We start from the raw sequence: 25,210 nt of genomic DNA on the forward strand, positions 1-25,210 counted from the left end.
AATTCACCAACTTTCAACCACCAGGGGTCTTGAAAGACCCCAAGAAAGACCCCCAGCAGCAAAGTGCGCATACGCAAGGGCCTTATGCGTATGTGAATCATTTTGGGGGGGTAGTTATACTTTGTATTAGTTTTCAGGGTAATATGATATATATGTGCTTTGTGGTAATAAATCGAGGAACACTGGTCAGATAGGTAGGCATGATGTGAGATGCTATCCTCCATGCACCCAGTGCTGCAATAAAGAATGCCTGCCTTCTAAACTTATGAAACAAAGTCTTAGAGTGTTTTCTTCTTGCCAGTTTTTTGTATCAGCACCTGCATGCAAAATTGTATTGAGTCATGAGAAATGACTCTGTTAAAGTTTGTTTCCTGATAAAGCCCAATTTCTTTTTTGCTTTAGTGAGGGTAAGGACGGAGGCAGGAAAGGAGGGGAAAGAAGGAAAAGAGGGAGTCAAGGTGAGTAAGAATAACAAACACCTCAAAGTAGAAAGAAGAAAAATGTATCACAGCAACCAAGTACTTCCTTACAAACTTTACTCTGTTCCTTCCTATTTCTGTCTCTTCCATTATTTTTCCAAGTATTATAGGATTCTTTCCTCCCTACCTACTTCCTACTCCAGAAGCAACACAGTTCCCACATGTTCTGCATGGGAACATGTTGGTTTTCACTCTTGCCCAAGTAGACCCAGCATGAGCCTGGATTACACCCATAAGAAAGGTTTCAAATATTTCCATGCAGTGACTGATGAACAGTCCAGGACAACACTAGGAAAAGGTACTTGAAATTCCTCCTGTTAAAAACCAGAACTGGAACGCAGGAAAGGCCTAAACTCCGGCATGGGCTGGCAGAGTTTGGGCGCAGCATGCAATGACAGTTACTGTGCCTAGAATAGCCGCTCAAATCTAATGGAAAAATCAGCACAACTTTGTATTCAGATGATTATGTACAGCATGAAACACCTTGTCCACTCAGTCTCAATCACCTCAGAGATTTTTTCTTTCCTTTTGTTCTTGCCACGTCACAAATCTAGATGCAACAAATATAATACATTGATCCATACATTTAGCACTGTCAAAAATATTACAAAAATGTTTCTGTTTAAGTGTGACAGTTACCTACTACTTATGCACTATGAATACATTGCCTTCTGACATAAAATCATTGACAGAAGTAGTCTGAAACCTGAATTCCTGGTGAATTTTCAGCTGGAAAAAAGATACCTTGAAAAGCTATTGCTCTTCTTTTCCCTGTTCTTCCTTTAAAAGAGGAAAGTGTTTTGTACAGAGCAAGAGCAGCAAGGTGACAGTCAGCGTATGAAAATCTACTGTATCCATCTCACTAATTTTTTTTAGCTTTGTCCATACTGAATCACACTGGTTGCAGCAGAATCCTGTAAACAGCCATGGAAGAATCAAACACTTGTAAAGTGATGTGATTGTGTAAGGGTCTCCAGAACACAAATATTAGCTAGTCTGTTCTGAGGCAGAGAGCCCAAGTAACAGGGACAGAAAGGACTCATTGTGTTTAGTACAGAAGAGAAAGTGAGACCTGGGGAACTTTTGTTTACCTAACCCAGGCAGTGGCTATCTAATTTTCAAATCAGTTTTCTAGCTTATTTTATCCTTGGACACCACTTAAGTGTTTGTTTATTTATGTTGTATTGGAGCTGCGTTTGCATTAGTGACAGTGAAATGGCTGAAAACTGGAGGGAATACTTAGAGAATGGAGGTACTTTGGACTGCTTAGGGTTGGACGGGACATTTAAAGGTTATTGAGTCCAAACCCCTTGCAATGAACATGGACATCTTCAACTAGATCAGGCTGCCCAGAGCCTCATCCAGCCTGACCTTGAATATTTCCAGGGATGGGGCATCTGCCACTGTTCCAGTGTTTCACCACCCTTATAAAATATTTCTTCCTTATCCTTAGGGTTCCACTGTCTTTTAGTTCAAAACCATTACCCCTCATTCTATCGCCACAGGCCCTGCTAAAAGGTTTGCCCCCAGCTTTCTTACAAGCCCCCTGTAAGTATTGAAGGCCACAATAAGGTCTCCTTGGAGCCTTCTCTTCTCCAGGCTGAACAACCCCAACTCTCTCAGCCTGCCCTCATAGGAGAGGTGCTCCAGCCCTCTGCTCATTTTTGTGGCCCTCCTCTGGACCTGCTCCAACAGGTCTATGTTTTTTTCTGTACTGAGGTGCCACACACAAGTGTGTTTTGGTTACATGCTATAGAACAGCTTCTTTTTCTTTAACCAATATCTAAAAAGCAATACATTGAGAGAAATTTTCCTTTTCTTAAGACTTTTCTGCATCAGAACAACTATCAGATGTCCTTTCAGTTTGTTGTTTTTTTTTTTTTCTTGGCCTTGCAATCTTGTCATGTTTTCTAATTCTCTCATGTCTTAGTGCCTTCCCATGGATTATCTCAGATTTCTCTGCCTCTTTATTCACTGGAAAGTGAATGCAGTGTCCATGCTTCAGCAGAGAAAAGCTGAATGGAACCACTCAGCTCCCTGTTTTTTGTTATACAAGGGATTTGTTTTAATGAAACTGAAGTCAACCTTTTCTAGAGCAGCACCACATGGCTGACTCATATTCAAGGACTTTGATTCACTCAAACTCCCAAACTTTTTTATCTGCAATGCTGCTGTCTATCCAAGTTTTAATTTAATATCTGTGCGTTTGATTTTCCATACAACATGTAGAACTTTATACTAATTTCTGCAAAACTTATTTTGTGGACAAAGTTCATTTAATTGATCATATCCTATTCAGATTCTGTTCTCCAAAAAATTAATAGTTCCTCCCAGATTTGTTTCTTCTGAATGCATTTCTTTTATTCCATCCAAGCCATTGATGAAAATATTAAACAGAACCAGACCCCTGGCAGACCTTTGCAAAATTCCTCTTTAAGTACCTTGACAGCCTGACAGAAAGCTTTGGATTTCCTCCAGTTTTTCAGCCAATTTGCTATTACTCATTTGACAATGTGCTGTAATCTACAGATAATGGGTTTAATAGCTAATTCCTAAAAGAACACTCTGACTTCTGCTTCAATGTTTGTAATAGAGAGGCCCAGAATTTTGCCAACAGTACCATTCTCCTTCATTAGTTGTAATGAAATCTTCTCGTTAACTCATTTTACACCACCTTTCATAGAGAAAATGTCTCAAGTTTGACATTCTAAATTATCAGTTCCAGATTTACTTCAACCAGTTCTTGTCTTGAACTGCCTTTTGATCCAGCAGCTTTATTGAACAGCCCTTCAAAGCACACAAATAAATATATAAGCATTTTCCTCTGCCACAGGGAGGCTGTGCTTGCTGTTCCTGACAGCATTTTAAAAGGGAAGTTTTATATAATGCATCCTGTATATACAACATAGAAATTATATATTTCTAAAACTTTGTGCTGAAAAACAAAGGGATTAGACAAAGATTTTGGAATAAGAATCAGAAAAGCTCCTAAGGCCACAATGTCAAACCCACTGCTTCATGATGTGGTGCTTTCTTCATTCACAAGGAAAACAGTAATTCAGGTTCGTGCAGTACTCAAGTCTTGTGCTCGTATGTATCATCCAGTGTATTTATTCTGAAGCAAAAATGCTTTTGCTGTGGTGAAGCTGTTGCCAACAGTAATAGTTTATACATATGAATGTGTTGCTTATAGTAACTGCAGTCCACACATAGTTCAAATTATTCTAGCATGTTTCACCTGAAACACGGTAACAGTAAGATAGAGCCAGTATCTCCCAGTGGGTATACTGTACACTGATAGCCAGCACTTGTTTTACCCAACTAAAACAACTTAGAACACAAACTGCTGGCAGACAGAAACTATGCTGAGTTTCACAATGTGGTCCACATGCTAGGTATGGGAAGCCTGTTTGCAGCTCATCTTTACTCAGATAGGTTAATGATAAGATAGAGTTCAATCTAAGATTTAATTTTACCTTCTTGAGGATTGCTCAGATGGCCTTGGCATTCTTCCATCTGTCCCCTGGGAAAACCTTAGCAGAATTTAGCAAGCTGTGCCTGCATCTGCAAATCAGAATGGTGCTTCTGGCAGGATCAATGCCACATATTTATGTTACAAGCTGATGCAAAACAGTTAAGGACCTGACACACATGCCTACATGTATACAAATCCACTGACAAAATCCTTTTATGTTTTTGCTGATGTTTCACCTCTGTCACCCCACTTCATTGTAAATTGTCAATGTTATGGTCAGTGGACAAGAATACTTTTTGGCTACTTTGATACTCCACATAAACAAAATTTCTGTGGGAATGCAGAAACCCGGCTGCATAATTGTTTTCCAAAAGAACTTGTTAGATGAAGACAGAATATACAGTAGCATCACAAAATCTATGCATTAAAACATGGTACATGCCTAACAACGGTGTGTAATGAAAAGATACATTACACATCATGACATATGTAGACGCGAACGTCTGCTTAAATTCAGAGTTGCAAATATGAGAACTGTTTGAAACTTTAAAATGAACAAGTTTTATTGATGTAAATTCTAATATTTATACACAAAAAGTCTTATATTTCACCCCCCCCAAAAAAGTAGGGTTCTACAAACCCAGGAATATTTGAAGATTTTTATGTGTATAAAAGTTGAGCTTTGGTAGGGCCGCTTGTAAAACATTGCATAAAATTTGTTCCTTATTCTAACTAGTTTTCATTATCTCTAGCATTTCCAGGTATGTCTATAGCATCTAATAGAAATGCTCATCAGTTGTGGGTGAACAGTTGAACCTGATGATCTTAAAGGTCTTTTCCAACCTAAATGACTCTATGATTATATGATATGCCAACAGCAAACTCGGTAGAAGCATTATATTAATCTCTCTGAGAGTTAGAGGTACTGCAGTGTGTCAAGGCAGTGTAACTTATAATATCTAAATAACAAATGTCTCCCCAAAGTCAGTGATTGAAAACTCCTATTTACATTTTTTTTAATCAAGCATCAGTTTCCTACTCTTTTGTACCCTAGTTGCTGAGGAATGTCTGCCAGCAGCTTAACCTACAGGCAAATTACATTGCTAACAATCCAATAATAACTGTCAGATTCTGAAAGTGATCTTCTCTTTCCTACTTTAAATTGCCAGAACTTACACGTTCCTTGGCAGATTATTCTCATTAAATAGGTGGTGTTACTTCCTTCTCCAAGAAATAGGCAGTCTGGGATCTTTTTCTGTGAATTGTTGGTTACCTTATGTTTAAAACTTGAAATTGCTTCATCTCAGCTCCCAGCACTTTATTTTTAGATCACAACCTGTTACTTTCTTTCCTTACAAGTAAACTATTCATTATATAATTTTTCTTCTATCAATGCAGAAGACAGAAGTAATTTGAAAAGGATTATCGAAAAAAACATATGACTATAAAATTGAAGAATGGGTTCTTTTCTATTTGAATTTGGGTATTTAAGCAGATTTTAAAAACTGCAATATTTTTTCAGTGTTTACAACTTGAAATACACTGTTACTCATTATCATTGAGGAATAGATTAATATAACTTCATTTTTTAAAATTCCCATTCTAAGAGTGAGAAAAATAAGAGTCTAAATAAATGCAAGACTGCTTCTCAGCAAATCTAGAAGAGATTTTACTTAATGTCCTTTGTCATCAAATGAAAAAGGGAAATGTACTACAAAAATTACATTGAATTTGAAAGACAATGGACTACACCATCAATTAAAATTATGTTGGCTTTCAGTTCAGCACTGAAATGTAGGTGACTGCAAAGGGTTAAATTCCATAAATGTTTAACAAAAATTATTTACAAAAATATTTTTTAACATAAAGCAGCACTGATTTGGGCAGTTTTTAACTGAGAATCTACCAGCTGTCAGAGTAGCAATGGGCTACTTGCTGTAGAATTATCAAAATTATATTGAAATCATTATTGAGCATTCTTTGAGAGGTAATAATTTCAAAGTGAGAATATATTTGTGCATGAATTCCCATTCTATGAATTGCAGTACTAAATATTAATATTTGAGCATGAATCCAAATATTAAGTTTAGACAGTTAAAATGGGATCTAGGGACGCTACTGTGATTTTTAAAATTCTACTTCCAGATTTAATGAAATCCATAAGTAAATCATAATGTGTTGTTTGGGGTTGTTTTTTGATATTTTTTTTTTTAAGTTTAAGGAATAGTGTATTACAACTAGATATCATGTGAAAGGTTGATTATAGATACAATATTACGGATAGTTAGATTACATTGCCCTGGACATAGAAAATCTTCTGGAAAATAGGTTTGAAGCATCACAGTAATTTAATTAGGTTATAAACAGTACCTGAAATCTACATGTCTGAATGGTTCTTCTTTGGCTTGGCACAAACCACATCCTGCAAGAAGGGTTATTGCAGCCTATGTCTCTCATGGCATCCTATGTCACTTAAAAATAGTGACAGCAGATGAAATTAGCCATCTGCATTCTGGAGTATAGTACACTGGAGGCCCAGAACAGAAGAAAACTAATGGATCACAAAAATCTATGGCGGGGGGGGAGAAGAATTAAAGAATTATAATAGGAGGATAAACGAAGGAACAGTGTCAACTGGATGTTGAGATACTAGATTTCATTAATGAAGATGGAGTCGAGGAATGATACCAAAAAATAGATAAGCAAGGAAAGGATGCGTTAGAACTGAACTGGTATGATTCATTATTAGTGAATAAGAAAGAACAAGGCAAACAAAGTAGCACTAGAAAACTGTACTTGAGCAAATCAGTTCATCAATCACATTGTTTTGAGATAAATTATTGTTTACATTATATTTTACTTACAGTAAAGGAAAACAATTACAGAAAGAAAGTTAAAGCATTTGGTCTTAAAAGCATGGGGAAAATGTTTGATAATGGCTGAAGGCAGCTTTCCATCCAATGACAATTTGTGAGATACCAATTTTCTTCTTCCTACATGATGGCAAGGAGTTAACTTTTGAAAAAGTGTCTGCAATATGGAAAGTTCTTCTTCCTTCTACTGGAACCAATTCATAACATCTAAAAATTTTTTCCAACAAAATTTAATAAAAATTTCAAAATGAAAGAAATAGCTGTTTGTTTCTAACAAAATGAAGAATGCTTCCAGTTGTTACTTGAGGAATTTATGGGAATTCATTATTTCTTATAGTAATGTAAATTAATATGGAATGCATATGTTACAGTCTTGTTATGTACTAATATAGTAGACATAAAAGGCTGAAGTCAAGCATACTTAAAGTCTAAATGAAAATTTGTAGGAATATAAACAATGAGATTACTGGACACCAAGAATAGTGATCAAGATCCTGAACTTAAAAAGAGTGGAACAGAGCATGCCATTAGTCTTCCGGATGTATGAAGTAAGGCAAAAAGTGTTGCCACCTAGCAACAGCTGATACTGAGACTAGAGGAAAAAGTGATAAAAGTATAGAAGCTGATACAGCAAAGAGGCTAAACTTGAAGAACAGTAGAGGCATGGTGGTCATGCTGAGTGTTAGAAGTGGACTTTAAGATATATCAGGCAGGGTCTTTACAAATAGAAAGTAACTTTTTTAAGCTAGAATTTTATTAATGCAGGTTTTGTTTTATTTAAGTGTATGAACTGGAATGACTATGCAATAGATAAGTGGAGAAACAAACATTTAGCTAAATTCAAATATCTTTTCATGTTGCTGTTCTACACAGTTGGCAGTCTAAGCCTAATCCTAGACAATATGCTAAGAACTGTACAAGAAATAAGATGAAAAGTTGTCACAGCACTCTCAAAACTATCAAGCTGCAACAAGGTCTTTCACCACCTCATACCAGCATACTCTTCATGCCAGTCCCTCTGCTGCCTTCTCCTCGTCTCACCTCACCCAAGGCATGTGTTCTCTCTCCTCTTGCTTCTTCCTCAGCTGTGCTTTATTGGCTCTCAACCACTTAACTTCATCAGTCACACCTGCACCTCATCTACATCAGCCAACAGCCAGCCCACAGTTGTATATTATCAATGCTAATTAACCCAGCTTCATTCCACTACAAAGAGTGTCAAAATTCAGAATTTTATTAACTTTCTTGTGCTTAATCATGTAGATAGTGTGCATATGAACTGACTTGGAGGGAACAGTAAAAATGGATATTTTTTGAGGAAGGTATTTTAAGACAGGAGAAATACAGCTTGAGATGAAATCATCATGGAAACTTGAGGCAAATCCAGTAGTTTCACTTGAGGCAGTAACAAAAATATGTCAAGTTGGCATAGATATAATTTATACCTTTCAGTTAACAATCGCAGTCAACATTGCACTAGGTTAACCTGCACACGGGCGTTGCTAACTTCTCTAACTACACCACTCTGGAAACTCAGCCCACAGGAGCTGTTTAGGGAAAGTGCAGTTTTTACAAGCTGGCACTTGACCACATCTCCTTACTTTTCAAGATACTCTATGTCTGCACAAGCTTCCTTGTAAAAACACAGCTAAACCTGTCTGTATTATCACCTTCTCTTCCCTTAGACATTCTGTCATCAGGGATTTAGTTCAGGATTTAGGCTGATTGGTACTTTGCAGGTATTGATGTAAGTCATAAAATGTAATCAGTGTAGCAAATGTGTTAATTAACCCCATCTGTGTATAGTTCATATTTAAACAAATTAAAAAGCAGGGTTGTAATATCTTCACCCCCAAAGGAGAACTAAAGTATGTAATGTAGGCAGATGCAACGCTGTTGCTATAACTTCTTCCTCTACTTTTTGCCTTGCTTTTTTTGAGGACACTTTTCCCAGTTGAGAAATGTGTTTGTGAATATACTCCATTAACTTCAAGACTCACACAAATCATGTGGTTAAATAACTGCATAATACTTGTATTTCTAAAGGTTAGTACAATTAACTTTGTGACATGGCTTACAAAGCTAAGGTTTTTGACATAACATTTGGGAGATTTTACATTCTCTTGTAACATCTTACGTTGCAAATATCCTCATGTTATATGTAGTATTTAAGTGATCCTTTATGTTAGCAGGCTCCAGTACATTTTCCTATGTAATTATAGATCATAAATTCAATGACATTTTTTTATAGGCATCTCAGTTTAGCAGTGTTTCCCAAAATAAGAAATAAATGACTACATTTTACAATGTGGTTACTGTTACATGTTAATATTACCATTTTCATTTAGTCAGTAGAACACCTCTCATTAAATTTGTTTTGTTACGTTATAATAAAAGCTTTTCTTTTGATCCTCTGTTAAGTTACTAGATAGTCTCAGTTGAAGAGTTGTGAATGGAGGTCTGGTCATTGTTTATGAAATGTACGTGTTTTCCTGCAGAACAAGCGGACTCTGTCCATGGGAGAAGTTTGAGTTCATCTTTTTTCACCCAAGAAAACTAGTCGAATTCATGTGACACACCCTAAATGCAATGCTTTGTGCAGCAAGAATAAAAACATCCTACAAACTAAGAATATCCCAGAGGGAATAAAAATTTGTTCACTTCCTTGAGGTTTAAGTTAGTCTAAGGGAGATATGCTTCTTCCAAGATAATATGTGGATACTACTTTTGACTTTCAGTCCATCAGCTGGGTCTTTTTTAATCAATGTAATAAAAATAAGGTATCAGTATCATTATAAATTTACACTTTAGATTTCTTTGTATTGAAGTGCACAGAAATATTACAACAATCCTAAAAATGTTTGTGGTTTTGTGTCTATATATATTAGCCCAGAAAAATAGTTCTTAATAGAAAACCTTTTTTTCTGTGGCTCTACTGTGTATTGTTGGGTTTGTGAACATTATTCTGGGTTTGATGTTATTGTCTTTTTTTTTATTTTTGCCTTGTTTAATGCTAGCAAAGAAGAAATCTTTCATTTAGAGTATGATTTCCTACTAAGAAGTTTTGCACTGAAAAACCCCAACTGAACCAGCAACATTAAGACATCAATATGAGCAAGAAATTAATTCTTTTTATTAAAGAATTACTTTTATTCATATAGATTACAGTGTGGAACAATGAGGTTCATATTTCACGTTTCACAACAGCTTTTCTTCAAAACTACTTGAGAACTTTCAGGTTTACATAGTGAATTTAAGGTATAGACTGTTTTTGATCAAGATTACATTAGAATTGTCAAGATAATACACTGAGAATCCTCTTGTAAAATTCTTGCTGCTATTTTGGTTCAACTAGAAGAAAAAGTACTCTGCAAAATCAAACCGGAGTTTTATTTAGTTAAATGTCCAAGAAGGACTGCATTTTTTATTGAATAAATACAACAGAGTCAATTCCTGAGTTAGTGAAACATCATTGGATGCTTAAATTTTAACTGGGTGAGTAATCATGTCTTAAATGAAGGATGATATTGACATGTGGGGGTTTTTTCCTGTGCAGAAGATGCAAAAAGTAACAGAGATGGGAAAAATCAGCACAGTTTCTGTAGTACAGGGCCTTCTTCAAAACAGAAGTAGCAAATTTAAAAGTTGAATGTTGAGGATAGCTGTTCAGAATTTAACTATTTTTCACAGTAAATGATAGCAAATGTAGCTGCAAGCTGTGAAAGTGAGGGACTGTTCACAGGAAGTGATAAACTTAATAATTTCCAGAGGAAAGGGAAACTGCTAATTTAAGTCCCTCTGTGGAACAAAGAGAATTAAGAGGCAGTGGAGGGGAAGAGAAAGGAAGATGGAGACTATATTGTGCCACAAAATCAGTCTGGAAAAGCAAGGGTTCAGAAAGAGTCACACATATAATTTTAGACCAAACCTTTACAATAAATCTAATCTAGTTTATTTCTTTTGTTTTAAAGAGGTTCAAAATTAATTTGAACCCTTCTGAGGAAAATTTTCTATTTTTCACAATAAAAGAAAACAAAGCAAACTGAAAAGTCTAATATTGTTCAGTGATGAAATCTATTAAAAAACTAGTTAACACCCAATATATAAAATCAGTGCTGTTTCTGAAATATGCTGTTGCTATCTGCTTTCATTTTCCTCACTCTGCAACAGTCTTTGGCTATTGGACTATTTATTGCTGCTATTTCTTGTAGTCTGTTCTTCTGGATATAGTGCACCATAGAAGTAAGTGCTGGCCCATATGGAGCATCGGGTCATAATATTCCCAAGAACATTTTCTTGAATAATGTGTACCACAAAACCTTAAATTTAAGTTAAAAAAAATCCTGTGTCATATGAAGACTGAAGAAGGGAAATCAAATACTTCTCCTGAAAAAAATAAAGATTTTTTTGAAAGAGCAACAACAAATGTCTTCTGGGAAAAAAACTAGAATTGGCTTCTGCATGCATCATGCATATGCATAGGTAGGAAGATCTTTACAGGAGAAAAAAACCACAAGGCTGAACGACTTTTCAAAGGCAACATGGGGCTCATCTACACAGAGAAAGCAGGCAGACCCCAGGTCTTCTACTTGAGCTTCAACTCAACTTTCTTGTTGAAAAAATGTTATATTAGATGTATTCAGAGGATGTTGAGGCAGAGCTGTTAGTATGTCCCAAATTTCAAATATCACATTAGTGCAATTTAACCTCAGAATAAGCATTTAATGCATATTTGTAATCTAACTGGAAGAAGTCCATCCAGCCTTGCTCCAAATTCTCTGAATTGGTATTAAACTTCATTCTGCTGATCACTAGTAACTTATTTAGTAAAGTAGGACACCAAAGCTTATTTTCTTGTTACATTTCTGTAACTTTTGATACTACTTTGTGAATTGACTAATGCTTATTTTTGGTGGACAAAATAAAGGAGAACCTTTTAAAATATTTCAGAAGTACCTGAAAAATTTCCTACTGATTTACTGGGATGTCCATATTTCTTTAAAACAGTTTTATGAGAAATTTTATTTTTTAGATCAAGAACTGGAACATCTATTTTGCATTGGGATTATATTATTATTCTTTTAGGAAATCAATCTTAATTTGAGCTTGCAATTCAGGCTTGGGAGAGAAAAATACATCTTTAATATGCTCTATTTTTCCCTTTCAACTTTATTAAATTAGAGTGCATATGAACTAAAATAGAGGAATTAATCTCAAATGTCCTGTTTTTATGACATCTGAGGTTTGCTCAATACAACTCACAACAGTAACTGGTGGTTTATATGTTTATTACTCAACGTGCTTTGGATACATTACCTCATTACACTGAACAGAAAAGTAAACATCATCCATAGGAAGTATTATGAAAGGAGAAATGAGTTACTATAGATATACTCCTAATACCCCCTTAGGTCAATGCTTAAAGCATCCGTTCTGAGGTATTCACAAAGGTTGATCTAGGGCACAGCAAGCTACGCTCCCCCTGGATCTAAGAATGAGATCACTCCTGTAATTCATGTGTTTCACTGCAAGGCTGATCTTTGTTCCATCGGGTAGGGAGAAAACTTGTGGGGACCATCATTCTTGTGGGGCTATTGATGAACGGTGTACATCAGTGTTCAGGCAAAGACTGGAACTCAGGAAAAGGAAAAAAACCCTTCCAAAACACCATCTGTCCATACCACATTCCTTCCCTCTTCCAAAAAGAAAAGCAACATAAGGCTCATTTGGATTATAGACTACCTAAAATATCAGAAGGTATAGTCACAAAAATAATTGCCCATACCATCTTTTTGTATTTCAGTTATTGCTAATAAGTGCAGGCTGGCTGAGCAGCAGAAATCTTAAAATAAACTCATAATTTTTCTACAGATTTTCATATAAGAGAAGATAAGGAGTCTAGTTTATGGCCAACTACCAAATTATTACCTGAGTTGGAGGCAAAAGATGATAAATCATATGAGATTTCCCTCTCAAGGCATCAGTTTGTGGTTACATCCTGCTGTATCAAGAAAATCTAAATCTGCTAGAAAACCAATGGGGGGTGTGGTAATGATCCAGATCATTAGTGTCACTCTGTCATCTTTCAACTCCCCCTCGAGTTAGGAGCAGCTCTCATGCCCTGTTTGAAAGGACTTACTCAAGTACCGGAGAAGTAAACTGCAAAGGAAATGTTTAGGACATTTTTCTTGTTATGTGTGATATAATATCTGAAAATTTAGAACTGTGAGAGAAATAGTGCTAAGCTTTATGCCTGAGAGCAGCCTTACTATTTTGGCCCAGGGACCAGAAACTCAGGTATCGCATCTTTTTAGAGATTACACTGTCAAAGGCAGTTTGTCAGAAGACCTTCATGGAAGGAAAGCACATATGATTACAGCCACTGTTCCTTCTGCAGACATTTCTTTTCAATAATGATTCTGCTTTAACAGCTAGTCTCATGGGTTCACACAGCTGTTTCTCTGGCTCAGTCTCACTGAGATTGAAGTACACCTTTTCATCAAACACAACTTAGTTTCTGATATCTTCTCGAAGAGCAGCAAGAAGGGGCAGTTTTCAAGAACTGGATATTCACCTGCAACAACATTTAAAGTTACATGATTTTGCCTAGATCAATCAGATAAATATTATTCCTGAACATATCTCAGCCACTTAAAAATTTGGTGTATGGTAAAGTTTTTGCTGCTTTTACATTTTGGTTTTCTTTTGCTTCTTTATTTCTTATTCCCTGCTATGTTATTGACAGTAAGTATTTAAAATCACATTTTTCTGTTGATGGTTGGTCGGCTTTTTTGTCCCCTGCTGAACAACCTATGTTTCATTCTTGTAATTTCAGCTGCACTAAAGCACATTATTTCAGACACTTTCATTTCTATGAAATGATTGAAGACGGTAAGCATTTCTAAGTAAAAAGTTACTAGCCTTTGAGAGATTTATAAAAAAGAATGCACAGAACAACTCACTGCAGCAATGAAAAAACTGCACACATATACCCAGCAGATCAATGCCTGCTATCCTGAAATGAAGTGTTGGGCTACACGATTCTTTACTGGTATTGTTCTGAAAATTTATAAAAGGTCTTACAACAAAGAGGCAACAAAAGGACTCCCCTCCTGCCCCATATTTTGTTTGTGACACATACTATTAGCAAGGTCTACACTGGAATAGATGGCACTTCACAGTAGACAGAAAAGACAGAATGAGCACCAATTATTTCACCAAATGTAAAGGAAAGATCTATATTAATGTACATGAAGAAGCATGTCTAACATCCGAAGGACTGTAGTAAAAGGTATGCTTTTCCTACAAATATGAAGTTTTGTCTCAGATTAAAAATATTGTTATTGTTCATAACGGTGTGCCATTATAAAAATAGTTATCATCTTTAGTTGTAACTATAATTCATGAGGATGTGACAATGATTTTAAAATATGCCTGAAAAACTATTAGCAGCTATTTCCAAACAGCTAATTTCTTCATTATTCAGTAAAATGGGAACATTTTTAATCCTTACTCTAAGGATACTATCAACCTTTATGTACATACAGTTGTAGAAAAACATAACAACTCAAGAACAAACATAAGGTTTATTTTACTATATACCTGAATAACTTAGCAATTAATAAAAAAAAAAAACCAAACATAGACCTCAATGAAAACTTTAGGCTTTACCACAAGCAGAAAAGTCATCATCTACTGCTCTCTCTAGAGTAAAACAAAATTTATGCCAAAACAAGAAAATTATCTTCAAAGTAAATTCAAAGAAAGGTCAGCCCAGTAAATAAGAATTCAGTTTAATGACTGCTATACTTAGAAGAGCATCTGTTGTCCCATAGCACATATGGTAACACGAATGAATATTTTTGCTTTTGCTTACAGGGTTTTTAGTTGCATAGGTACAGTATATTTAATCTCTTCTTTCACTTTAGACCCGTAAAGCATGTTAACTATTTTTCTTTCCAAACTGAAATCTATAATAAGCTATGCTGGGAAATGAAGGTTGTCCCTCTCTGTTATCCAGGTGAAATAAGCTAGCCACCACTCTTTAGAGGCATTAAAATCTGCTTTGCAACAACTACTGTATTACCAGATCACCCAAACCCATTACTTCAGTTTAAGAAACATCATAATTCAGAAGCAAACAGTTCAGGGTTGAAGCTCTCACGGCCAGGTAACATGGTGGACAGTAAAGCTGTGTGTCTGTGACAGCTTGTTTCACAGAATACATATCCTTTTAAAAATAACATGTGATCACCACTCTGTTGCTGGATGTCTACATTGCTTGATGTAAAAATGCATCCTGCTTTCCAAAAACTGAGCCATCAAAGGTTGAATCTTGATGACTGTAATTCAGATCTTTAGCTTTTAATGTACTTTGCACAGAAAACACAGGGTCAAACAAGGAAACAAACTGCATAGTACGTTGAGATCAAACTAAATAAGAATGTGAGTAAAACAAAACCGAGTAAAATGAACTGGAAACAGACACAACTGGTACATTTGTGGTGACTGCATCCCCAGATCATGTAGTCATCATGGTCACACACAATCATCATATGCACTCTCCAGCGTCTACATAACCCCTGAGTATTGCAGAATAACAGTCCATTGCTGGGTTGACTCTTCGTCCTTGAGGGCTGTAATTACCCAGAGGCAAATGGCTGACATTGTGCGCTAACCACTGTAATGCGTACAAGGAAAGGCTCTTGACACACAGCACAGCGATTGTCTCTTCTCCTACATGACCTAAATTTCTCCTCTGGAAGTGTCTCAGCAGAATGAGAAAGCGGAGCAGCTCTTTGTCTGCCACCCTATACAATCCTTCCTGGCCTGTCTAAAGAGAGAGAAGTAGGCTGCAAGAAATTAATAAGCTCTTAAGCATTGGCTTAAATAAAGATACTGAATGTTTAGCTAGATACCAATGTAAGTCTCATGATGAGAAATGGAATTAGAAAGACAATACAATACTGATAGTGGTCAGTGGTTTGGTTCTAAATTTCTTGTACCAAATTATTAAAAAATAGATACGAGGTATCAGGGCTTTCAAAGCTATGAAAACATTTCCTTTTCTATTTCACTTAAATATCTTTAGCACAGAACACATAATGCTGCTGGGAAGTGTCTAATGTTATTTGCAGGTATATTTGCAAATCTGGGGAAAAAAGTGCCCAAAGTCATACAAGAATTCTATCTCAAAGCAAGTACTTAAATCATAGTAATATTTTTTTTTATTTAGTTCTCATTTTAGGTTACAATAATCTGAAAAATATACTATATGTAAAGGACATTTAGAAATATCTATTTTCTTCACACTTTTGTGGTGAAAGGTCTCAGTTACAGTAGGTATTTTAGAAATCAAGGACTTTCTGTGAGAAGCAGGAGGATCTTTCTTTTTTGTAAAGGAACCTCACAGTTTTCTGTAGCTCATTGATGATCTCACAGTATCTGTGAATCACAGCGCCTCTTCTAAAGCCTGTTGCAGTTATGGAGAGTTTCCTCGGAGTATAATAGTTGCAAAGTGGTTGAATTAACTAATAAGGTATATAAGTTTGTATTTTAATAAGTTACACTTTTTCTGTTGAAGTGTTTAAACTAACAGAACTTTCCAAGGTCTTTATGACAGATTTTATCTATAATTGTAAACCACTGCCACCCGATTTATATGAAAAAAACCTCATGACTATTGTCACAAGAGTATTTGTTGGTTCTTCAAATTTTTTATATCCCTTTTCTAATTGCTCTTTATTTCACTTCTTTAGAACCATCAATCAAATGTTTACCAATTCTTCATGTTTGTAAATATGGTTCTGACATTTTATCTGATACTAAATTGCAGGGTCACCAGGCTGTCACTTTTCCTTAAGTACGCCATATTCAGGCTTTTTCTTGTTCTTGTTTTTCTTAAATTTAATTAACAAAAAAAGCCCTCTGTCTAGTTCAGATAGATAGTAAAGGAACATCCTGTGTTTCTTTGTACAGGCATAGAAAACTGGACTTCTGGGACCATCTAAGAGCTTTAGTGTTTTCTCTCATAAGTAATTTGTATTTGTTCTTTCCCTCCAATATGCTTTCTCCTCATGGTTTTTCCTGATTCTATGACATTAATGGTTATAGGGGAAAAAAGAGTCTCAAGACAAATAATAACTGCAATGAATGAGCTACAGAAATTTAGGACTTTTAATGAGGAAATAGTTACACCAAATAGAATGTTAATCTTCTACTTGAAGACAGTACTGGGAAGCAGTTGAAATAGTCTATGTCCTAGTTGCTTTACACTTGTGACAGGAATATTAAAATTTCTGAAGCTTGCAGTGTGAATGTTCCTTTATTTTGGTTTTGAAGTATCTTACATTTTCCCTATATGTTCATTAGTTATAATGTCAATCAAGATTTTTTTTTTAAGAAAGAACAAGTACAGGTTCTTGAGAACACTGATACTTGTAAGAACTGATATGCAGCAAACATTTTTTTAGTAGTGCAGCAAAAACATCTATTGAAGTAGCATTCTTGAACACCTTTCAATACATACACTTTCCCAGCCCTGCCTGATCATTCATTTATTCTGCTTTTTAGAATTCCATGCCCATAGGCAAGTGTTCAAGAGGATTTAATGTGCACATGTTGACAATGTTTTCTCAGATATTTATAGGACTTTTTGGCTTCCCCTTTCACCTCCTCAGCTCAGTCAGATCTTCCTTTCTGAAGCAGGTGGGAGTCTAGAAACCAGCAATCTATGCAGAGAAACAACAGTTTAAGGGGCTACGGAGATCTGTCCTTTGCTGCTTGATTAGACCCATTCATGAGTTGATGCAGACAGGAAACATCTCCTATACCCCTCAGTTCTCATCTGAGTATACTGTGTGAACAGAACCTACACCTTCTCCGTCAGCCATTACACCTTCAGAGTACCTTTTGCCCTACGTATCTTAGACCATCTTAGTCAAAAGCTAAATTATACATCCCCATCTATTTACACAGGCACAAACTCACAGACATTTTAAAGGCTGCACGCAGCCTTACCTCCTCAACTATTGTAGGTCCCACAGCTCCTAAGGTACAATTCTAGTAGCTCAAGATGCAATTTCTGCTGTGCCCTGATGGTACATGTGGCAACATTTTCTTTCCTTTTACAACTAGATAGGGAATCAAGTGGACAAGCTGTTCTAGTAATGTTTGTCTGGTTTTAACAACATCCTAATTTGTAACCTCATTGCTATTTTTTCCGTGTACTCATATTATGTGACTATTTTCAGATGAAGAGCCAGGGTGCTGCTAATGAAGCTTGGTTATCCTCTCTCTTTGCTTTGTGTCCATCGCTTGTACCCAAATGTAGCAAATGTGAAGAACCAGAAACTCCATAACTGGTAGTTAAAGTGTATTTGCATTCTACCATTTGGAGACAAAATATAGCAAGCCAGATATATTTAGAAAGAGGAAAACAAGTTTATAGATTTTTTGAGATTTGACTGGGAAATGTGATCATTTCTTGATAATTTTCAGAAGAATTAATTTTTTGTGCCTTCAATGTGCAAATTTAAATGGAAATAACACCTCTTCATTTGCATGAGAAAACTGTAATATTTCACCAATATTTGTAGATTAGATTTTTTTTTGTCAGTTCTTATTTCTTTGGGAAAAAAGAGATTTTTTTTTTTAAATCACCAGGTGTGTTTTTCCTTCCAGTCAAAATTACTTGTTAATTCTATGTAAAGATATTGTCCTAAGAAAACTTATCATCATCGTATCCATTCTATTTCCTCAGTTGCTAAGGCAAGCAAAGAACCATATGCAGATTTTGAACAGTGAAAATGATGTAACTGATACTCAGAATGAAACAAGCCAGACATGTAATGCCTTTGGAAAAGACTCCATTAGAGAGATTTAACTCTTTTCTCAATTTAGCAGTCTACGCAAATCCAGACTTTCATTACTGCATTATTAACAGTTGTCAAATTAATCTCAACACGTCTAGTGCATGCATTTCTATTATAAAAATTGAAGTTATTGCCTTTCAGAAGGACAGTCTGTCTTCCTAGGAGGCTGTTTTCATTACGATTATCTTTAGGCAATATTAGTAAAGGTTGGCCATCTTTATAAAATCTCTTTGGGGTAGGTGAATGGCAATAAAGGAACATCTGATGCAGGAGTTTCTACAGTAGAATTGAAGATATCCCAGAGAGCCTTTTCATGAGTCAGCCTCTTCTGCCTTGTTCTAAATTGGCAATAATCCTTCTTCTTTTTTTTCACCCTAATTGATCTTACAAGTTGTTGTGGTTTAACCCCAGCTGGCAACTAAGCCCCACACAGCTGCTTGCTCACTGCCCCTACAGTGGGATGGGGGAGGGGATCAGAAGAGAGAAAGTGAGAAAACTCATGGGTTGAGATACAGACAGTTTAATAGGTAAAGCAAAACCCACACACACAAGCAAAGCAAAACAAGGGATTCATTCACCACTTCCCATGAGCAGGCAGGTGCTCAGCCATCTCCAGGAAAGCCAGGCTCCATCCTGCATAATGGTTACTCAGGAATACAACCACCATAATGCCAAACGTCCCTTTCCTTCCTTCTTCTTCTCCCAGCTTATATATACTCAGCATGACATCATATGGCCTGAAATACCCCTTTGGCTAGTTCGGGTCAGCCGTCCTGGCTGTGCCCCCTCCCAATTTCTAGTGCCCCTCCAGACCTCTTGCTGGCAGGGCCTGAGAAACTGAAAAGTCATTGACTTAGTATGAACATCACCCAGCAACAACCAAAACCATCAGTGTGCTGTCAGCATTGTTCTCACACCAAATCCAAAACACGGCACTGCACCAGCTACTAAGAAGAAAATTAACTCTATCCCAGCTGAAACCACGACATAAGTATATATATGTAAAAAATATTACTTACAAAAATATGTTATGCTATATTTGGAAATACTATTTTGTTCCTAGGAGATTTAGTCATGCCCAGGTGATGAATTTTTCTTCAGCAATCCCAATACTTTGCAGTTTTTGAAGAGGGCTAGCAATGAAACACTATATTCCACCTATGGAGAGGGATAAATAGAGAACTTGTAAGGCTTAAATTTGTAGCATACCTTTGAGATTTAAAAGAGATACTCATATGAGTAAATCACAAGTTTTTACTTTAATAGACATATGGGAGGTGTTATTTGTTCCACATGAACAATTCCATGTATTTCCCATAATGCAACAGAAACCTACTGGTCTAAAATGCATTTGTAAGATTATTACAAGAGATGAAAATTTCATAGTATAGACTCATCATCATGGAAATTCTATGTGCATTTCAAATGTTTTAAGAATTATTTTGAATAGTAACATAATTTGTCCTTTGGTTGAATGGAATTCCTTCCTATTTTTATTACATATGAGTAACAAAGGAAATCAAATGCCACAATGAAGGAATTAATCTGGTATTTAGAAAATAAATAATGATAAATAAAGAAGGACCTATGAAGACTTGAAATTGATATATTTTATCATTTTAAACTGCATAATAGATATTTATTCTATATAGAATTTGATTGACATACACAGGAATTTAAATTCTTTACTCCAGCCATAAAAGCATTAACATTTTTAGTAATGCAGTATAATTTACCTGTAAGGAAAAAGATCATTTAGATTATAATCTTTCAAATAAAGTGTATTCCCCTGTTCATTTCACCTTCTTCATTTAGACAAAATTTAATAAAAATCAGACTCCTCACAGAATAAACCAGAGCCTGAAATTATCTAGTCCACAGAAGTCTTATTGGTTTTCAAGGCTGAAATTTCTTCATAGCCTAAGATCCCCTTTGTTTGAAATCTTTTCGGCTTTTTGACTACTCCCAAGACTAGCTTGGGAAATGAACTGCAGTTTCTGGATTGCAAAATAAACCTTTGAGACTGCTCATAAATGGATACCTGAAGCAGGAAAGGACAGATCTACTGGCAATTGGCCTAGAAGACATTTGAAAAGGCTTCAAGTCACTATACAGTGACATACAAAAAAGACCTAGCCAAAGGTGACCTAAATTAATGACAGATACAGAGGTAAAAGGTTCATTGCCTCAAAGGCTTGCTCTTAAATGACTCATGGAAGATAATTACCTTGAAAACAAACAAACAAACATGATTAAAGGGAAAAAAAAAAAGCAACAACAAACCACTTTTGACATTGTTGATTAAAATTAAAGCAATCGAACACAAGATAACAGGAGTATGGGCTGTTTAAGTTTTTTACTTAAGGGAATATTTCTCATCTACTCTCCACACACAGATTCTGATCCATGTATTGGAAGACAGCAATTTTGTTCTACTAATTCTGTTTCCCTCAGTATATCTTCATCTTTGAGGGCCTTATATAATCTACAAACAAAACGAGGGATTTTGTGAAAATTATTTCAGAAAGACAATTTTTAGCATTAGTGATCCAGAAAACTAGTCTCCATTATTGATTAGATTATTAATTTATTATTCCAATCTGAGAAAGTTACTTATTTAGATTCTATAACTTAATAGTTTTAGATAGATAGATGAAACACTAACTGGAGTCTAACATGCTCTTGCCACCGCAGTATGGATATCCTTAATGTCTTATGGAGGAATCTTAGGTGGGCTCTTCCCAAGCAAAAAATCCTTGTCCTTCCATATAGCCTTTAATCAATGACTCCATAGAAAAGTTTCACAGGGGACTGCCTGTGAACCATTATGTGACTATGCTGGAGAATTATAGCTTTATTTTGTGTATATTTTGTAGTGTATATCTATAAAAAGATTTATGTAGAGATATATATATATATGTGCTGTATCTAAAGTGGGGGCCTGTTCAATCCCAAAAGTAGATGTACTTTAAGTAAAATAAAATTAATACTTGTTTGGATTGAATTTAGTCATAAGCACAATAAAATAAAATAATTAATAAGAATATGTAAGCATTCTGTAACATTGTAGTGCCAACAATAGCCTGTTGTAATACAGCTCTTTTATACTAACAAAAGCCAAATTGTAAAGGGGCAAACAGAGACTGTGGTATAGTTGCCCAAACAGGGTGCAGGATGTAGAGCAGGCAGTAAAGTTGTCTGTTACAACCAAAATTATCCTGAAGAGCAGGCAAAAAGGATGTCAGCTAGAACCAGAAAAATCCTACAGAATAAGTGAAACAAGGGTCAGGATAAGTCCTGGCCCAAGAATCAAGATGTAAAAAGCAGGTGAGATCGGTCTTTTTTCTTTTTGGGAGCATGCAAAAGGTTCTAAACCATCAATGATCATAGACCATCTTTCCTGATGAGGATGAAAGAAGACAGACCACTAGGGTTCCTGCTTCCTTCCTCAAACATCTCTTGTGAAAGACTACCTTGACCTCATAGACTAAAAACCATGCAGGACTGTAGCCATCAGTGCTATCTGTATGGCACCAGCTCTGTGGAACTAACTTACAGCTAGTTCAGGACATAAGTGTTAAGTACTAATCATTTTATATGTGTGCAGATAATGACTGAACATGATGAAGAACTAAGCACTTGGCAATGTGTTTTGTTAATGAGTATCAAATCCATCCAAGATATTCTGAAGTTTGAAACTGGTCTGGTCTATCAGTCTTTCAAACACGCTCCCATCACAGCAATCTCTGATTGTATAACCGATCTATACATCTACAAATATTTCATTGCAGTGGTATATATGTATTTATTCAACAAATGGATGCAAAGAACAGCTTGGCTTGTCGAGTCCACTGTCAGGGTGCAGTGAGGACAGCACCGCCCTGTCAAATGGGTAGCCACAGGCTATCAGCCATGGCCTGTCCCACTTCATCCGCTATAAACCACAAGCTGCCACACCATTTGCTAAGATCATTTAATGAAAAATAGACAGTAATATGATAGAGGAAATGACACCGGAAAAAAAAGATACGTGACAGGAAGCCAGAGAGTGGGGACAAGGACATATTCAATGTTTAAGGCCCCTTTTGTGTCAGGGAATGCATATGATTGAGTCCAGATCATGTCAGATATGAACTGTGATACAAAGGGATGGAAAAAATAAGTGAAATGGTCACTCCTGTGACCTGGGGAAAAGACATTTTTTCATTACTTCCAACCTAGCAGGAGGCTTATTCAGTCTGTATAAACACTTGAACATGATCTGGTGTTTCAAAGCTCTTCACTTGTACTAGGATGCTTGATTTTGAGAACAGGAATTCAGAATGTATTCAACTTCTTGATTTTTTTTTGCTTAAGGGTTTCAGAAATCAGTAAAAGTTACTATGGTGACTGATGGTATGTGGGAATGAACAAGTAGTCTTTATAAGCTTACAGTAACCCATATGTAGGCATGACCATGGATATTAGCATATGTTTAAAGAAAATAGACTTTTTGTTAAAGCACTGGAATTATTCCTGTACTTTATTAAATGTTTGGAGAATTCTCATTAAATTCTCAATTTCTAAGATCTCTCATTTATGAATTTGTGATTCTTCTGCAAATATTAAGATTTTGTTTATAAGGCAATGGTATGCTTAATCAAAATAAAATCAATATGACTTTTTCAAAAACCATGCTCTGCAAAAGGTTTTAATAAGATCTGTATTTAAAAGATGTGTATCTTAAGAGATTTTTTGCCTTGATCAAAAGCAACAATCTAAACCAATCCCCTCTACCTATACAGAGCTAAAGCTACAAAATGTCCTAGGTTACTAATGTAAGTCAGATAAACAAAGTCCACAATTCTAAATTAATGTATCCCTCAAACTATGTTAAAAAACCATGATTATGACTCAGATGATTTTGAAAGGTAGCGTAGTTGGCTTTGAGTGGGGGGTTTTGTGATTCATGACTCAGCATTCCCCAAACATCACACAAGTGCTCAATGAAAGTGTTTTTTGTAATTTTTGAGAGTTACTGCTAACACAATTGGTTTAATTGAGAAAAAATAAAAGCTTTTCAAGGTCCTTGCTTAGGGGCTGCCTTTCCAAGAGAAAGCTTACTGAATCCTACCAACAGTTAGTGAATGTAGCATTTTATTGTAGCCCTCAACAAATCTACAGTTCTCAACAAATTCTCTCAAATATTTTTCATCAGCTGTTTTTTGTACCTCACATATGTCATTAAAAAGTAAACAAAGGTATTGTAAAAGTATGAATTACACTACTACATATTTTTGAAACAAAAAAATAATTTAAACTCAGAAATTCTAGATGAGTATGATTCAGTCTTCCATTTTAACTGTGTGTATATATGTATATATATATACACACATATCAATGATTATATGATTCCCTAGAACCTACTATGTTTTACATTCCAAAACCCCAATGATATGCAGTAAAAAAATAATCAAGGTTCAAGATTAAATTCTTGGAAGTTAGAACACACTAGAATTAAGTTTGGTTATTTTATCCTGTTACTCCTACTTGTCTACACCTTGTAGTTTTTAACTGTGTAAGTACATGCTACTTCCCAAGGCTTCCTATCTCATCGAATGCCTGGAATAAATTATTCTCATTTCTTTTTCTCTCCATATCTTTTCTCCTTTTCATCCTTACTAACATCCTAGGATTAACTTTCTGCATACTACCTCAATTATGAGCTGAATGCCAAATTATTAATTTCCTCATAGGTCTTTTGATATTTTCATAATAGTAACTCAGTTCCTTACACATTGTAATAATTTATTTTCTTAGCACTTCCACACAGCTGATGCATATTCTTCTTCATGATTCACATGTGGAGAATGGCAATCTTCCAGATTAAAGGTAAGTTTAGGATTGTGTCAAATAATGTGGCATTTTGATAAACCAAAAAAATTATTTTTGCAGTGTTTTCCTTCTTATATCACTAAATATGGACAAAGCATTAATCTCATTTGCAGTGATGTGTATTTATTATTTTGAAAATACGAGTCTCAAGCTATTTCTAAGCTTGGGAATGTCTCTATACTTCTGAAGAAGGCAGGGAGTTCTGGTTTCATGTTGACTCTGTACAAGTCACACTCCTTCCTCCCTGGCTTCCCTTTGATGACCAGGTTTCTGTGGAAAAGTGAACAGGAAAGATGCTATGGATTCTCTGGCCATCTAAAGGACCAGAATCTGAGGGAATACTGCAGTTATGATCCACAGCAGCAGATAATTGTCTCAGGCAGAGACAGGACTTGCATGAATGCAGTGACAGCTGCAGAGATGATTTTCCTTCTATGATCTGTGTCTGAAGTGTAACTCTCTTTGGCACACCTCTTTTAGGAACAATTGTTAGTATCAGCAGCCTGATGTAACGAACCACTAGGATCCCTCTTTCTCTCATGTGCTTTTTCCTCTTACGATTGATAATTTTTGTTTTGTTGTATTAAAGGCTGAGAATTCTAAGCTCCATTTCAGCACTTTTCCTAGTCACTCAAT

General features: G+C 35.7%; 1 long non-coding RNA gene across 4 annotated transcripts in view; it reads left to right on the top strand.

Annotated features, from left to right (window-relative positions):
* Positions 1 to 9,456, top strand: part of LOC119151257 — a 109,989-nt gene extending 100,533 nt beyond the window's left edge. For all 4 annotated transcript variants that reach the window (XR_005105352.1, XR_005105356.1, XR_005105359.1 and 1 more), the window contains one exon: positions 9,326 to 9,456. This is a non-coding gene — a long non-coding RNA (uncharacterized LOC119151257). The remainder of the gene's footprint in view (positions 1 to 9,325) is intronic.
* The last annotated feature ends 15,754 nt before the right edge of the window (positions 9,457 to 25,210 follow it).

Source organism: Falco rusticolus, chromosome 1, assembly GCF_015220075.1.
Source record: "Falco rusticolus isolate bFalRus1 chromosome 1, bFalRus1.pri, whole genome shotgun sequence".
NCBI classification, from domain to species: domain Eukaryota; kingdom Metazoa; phylum Chordata; class Aves; order Falconiformes; family Falconidae; genus Falco; species Falco rusticolus.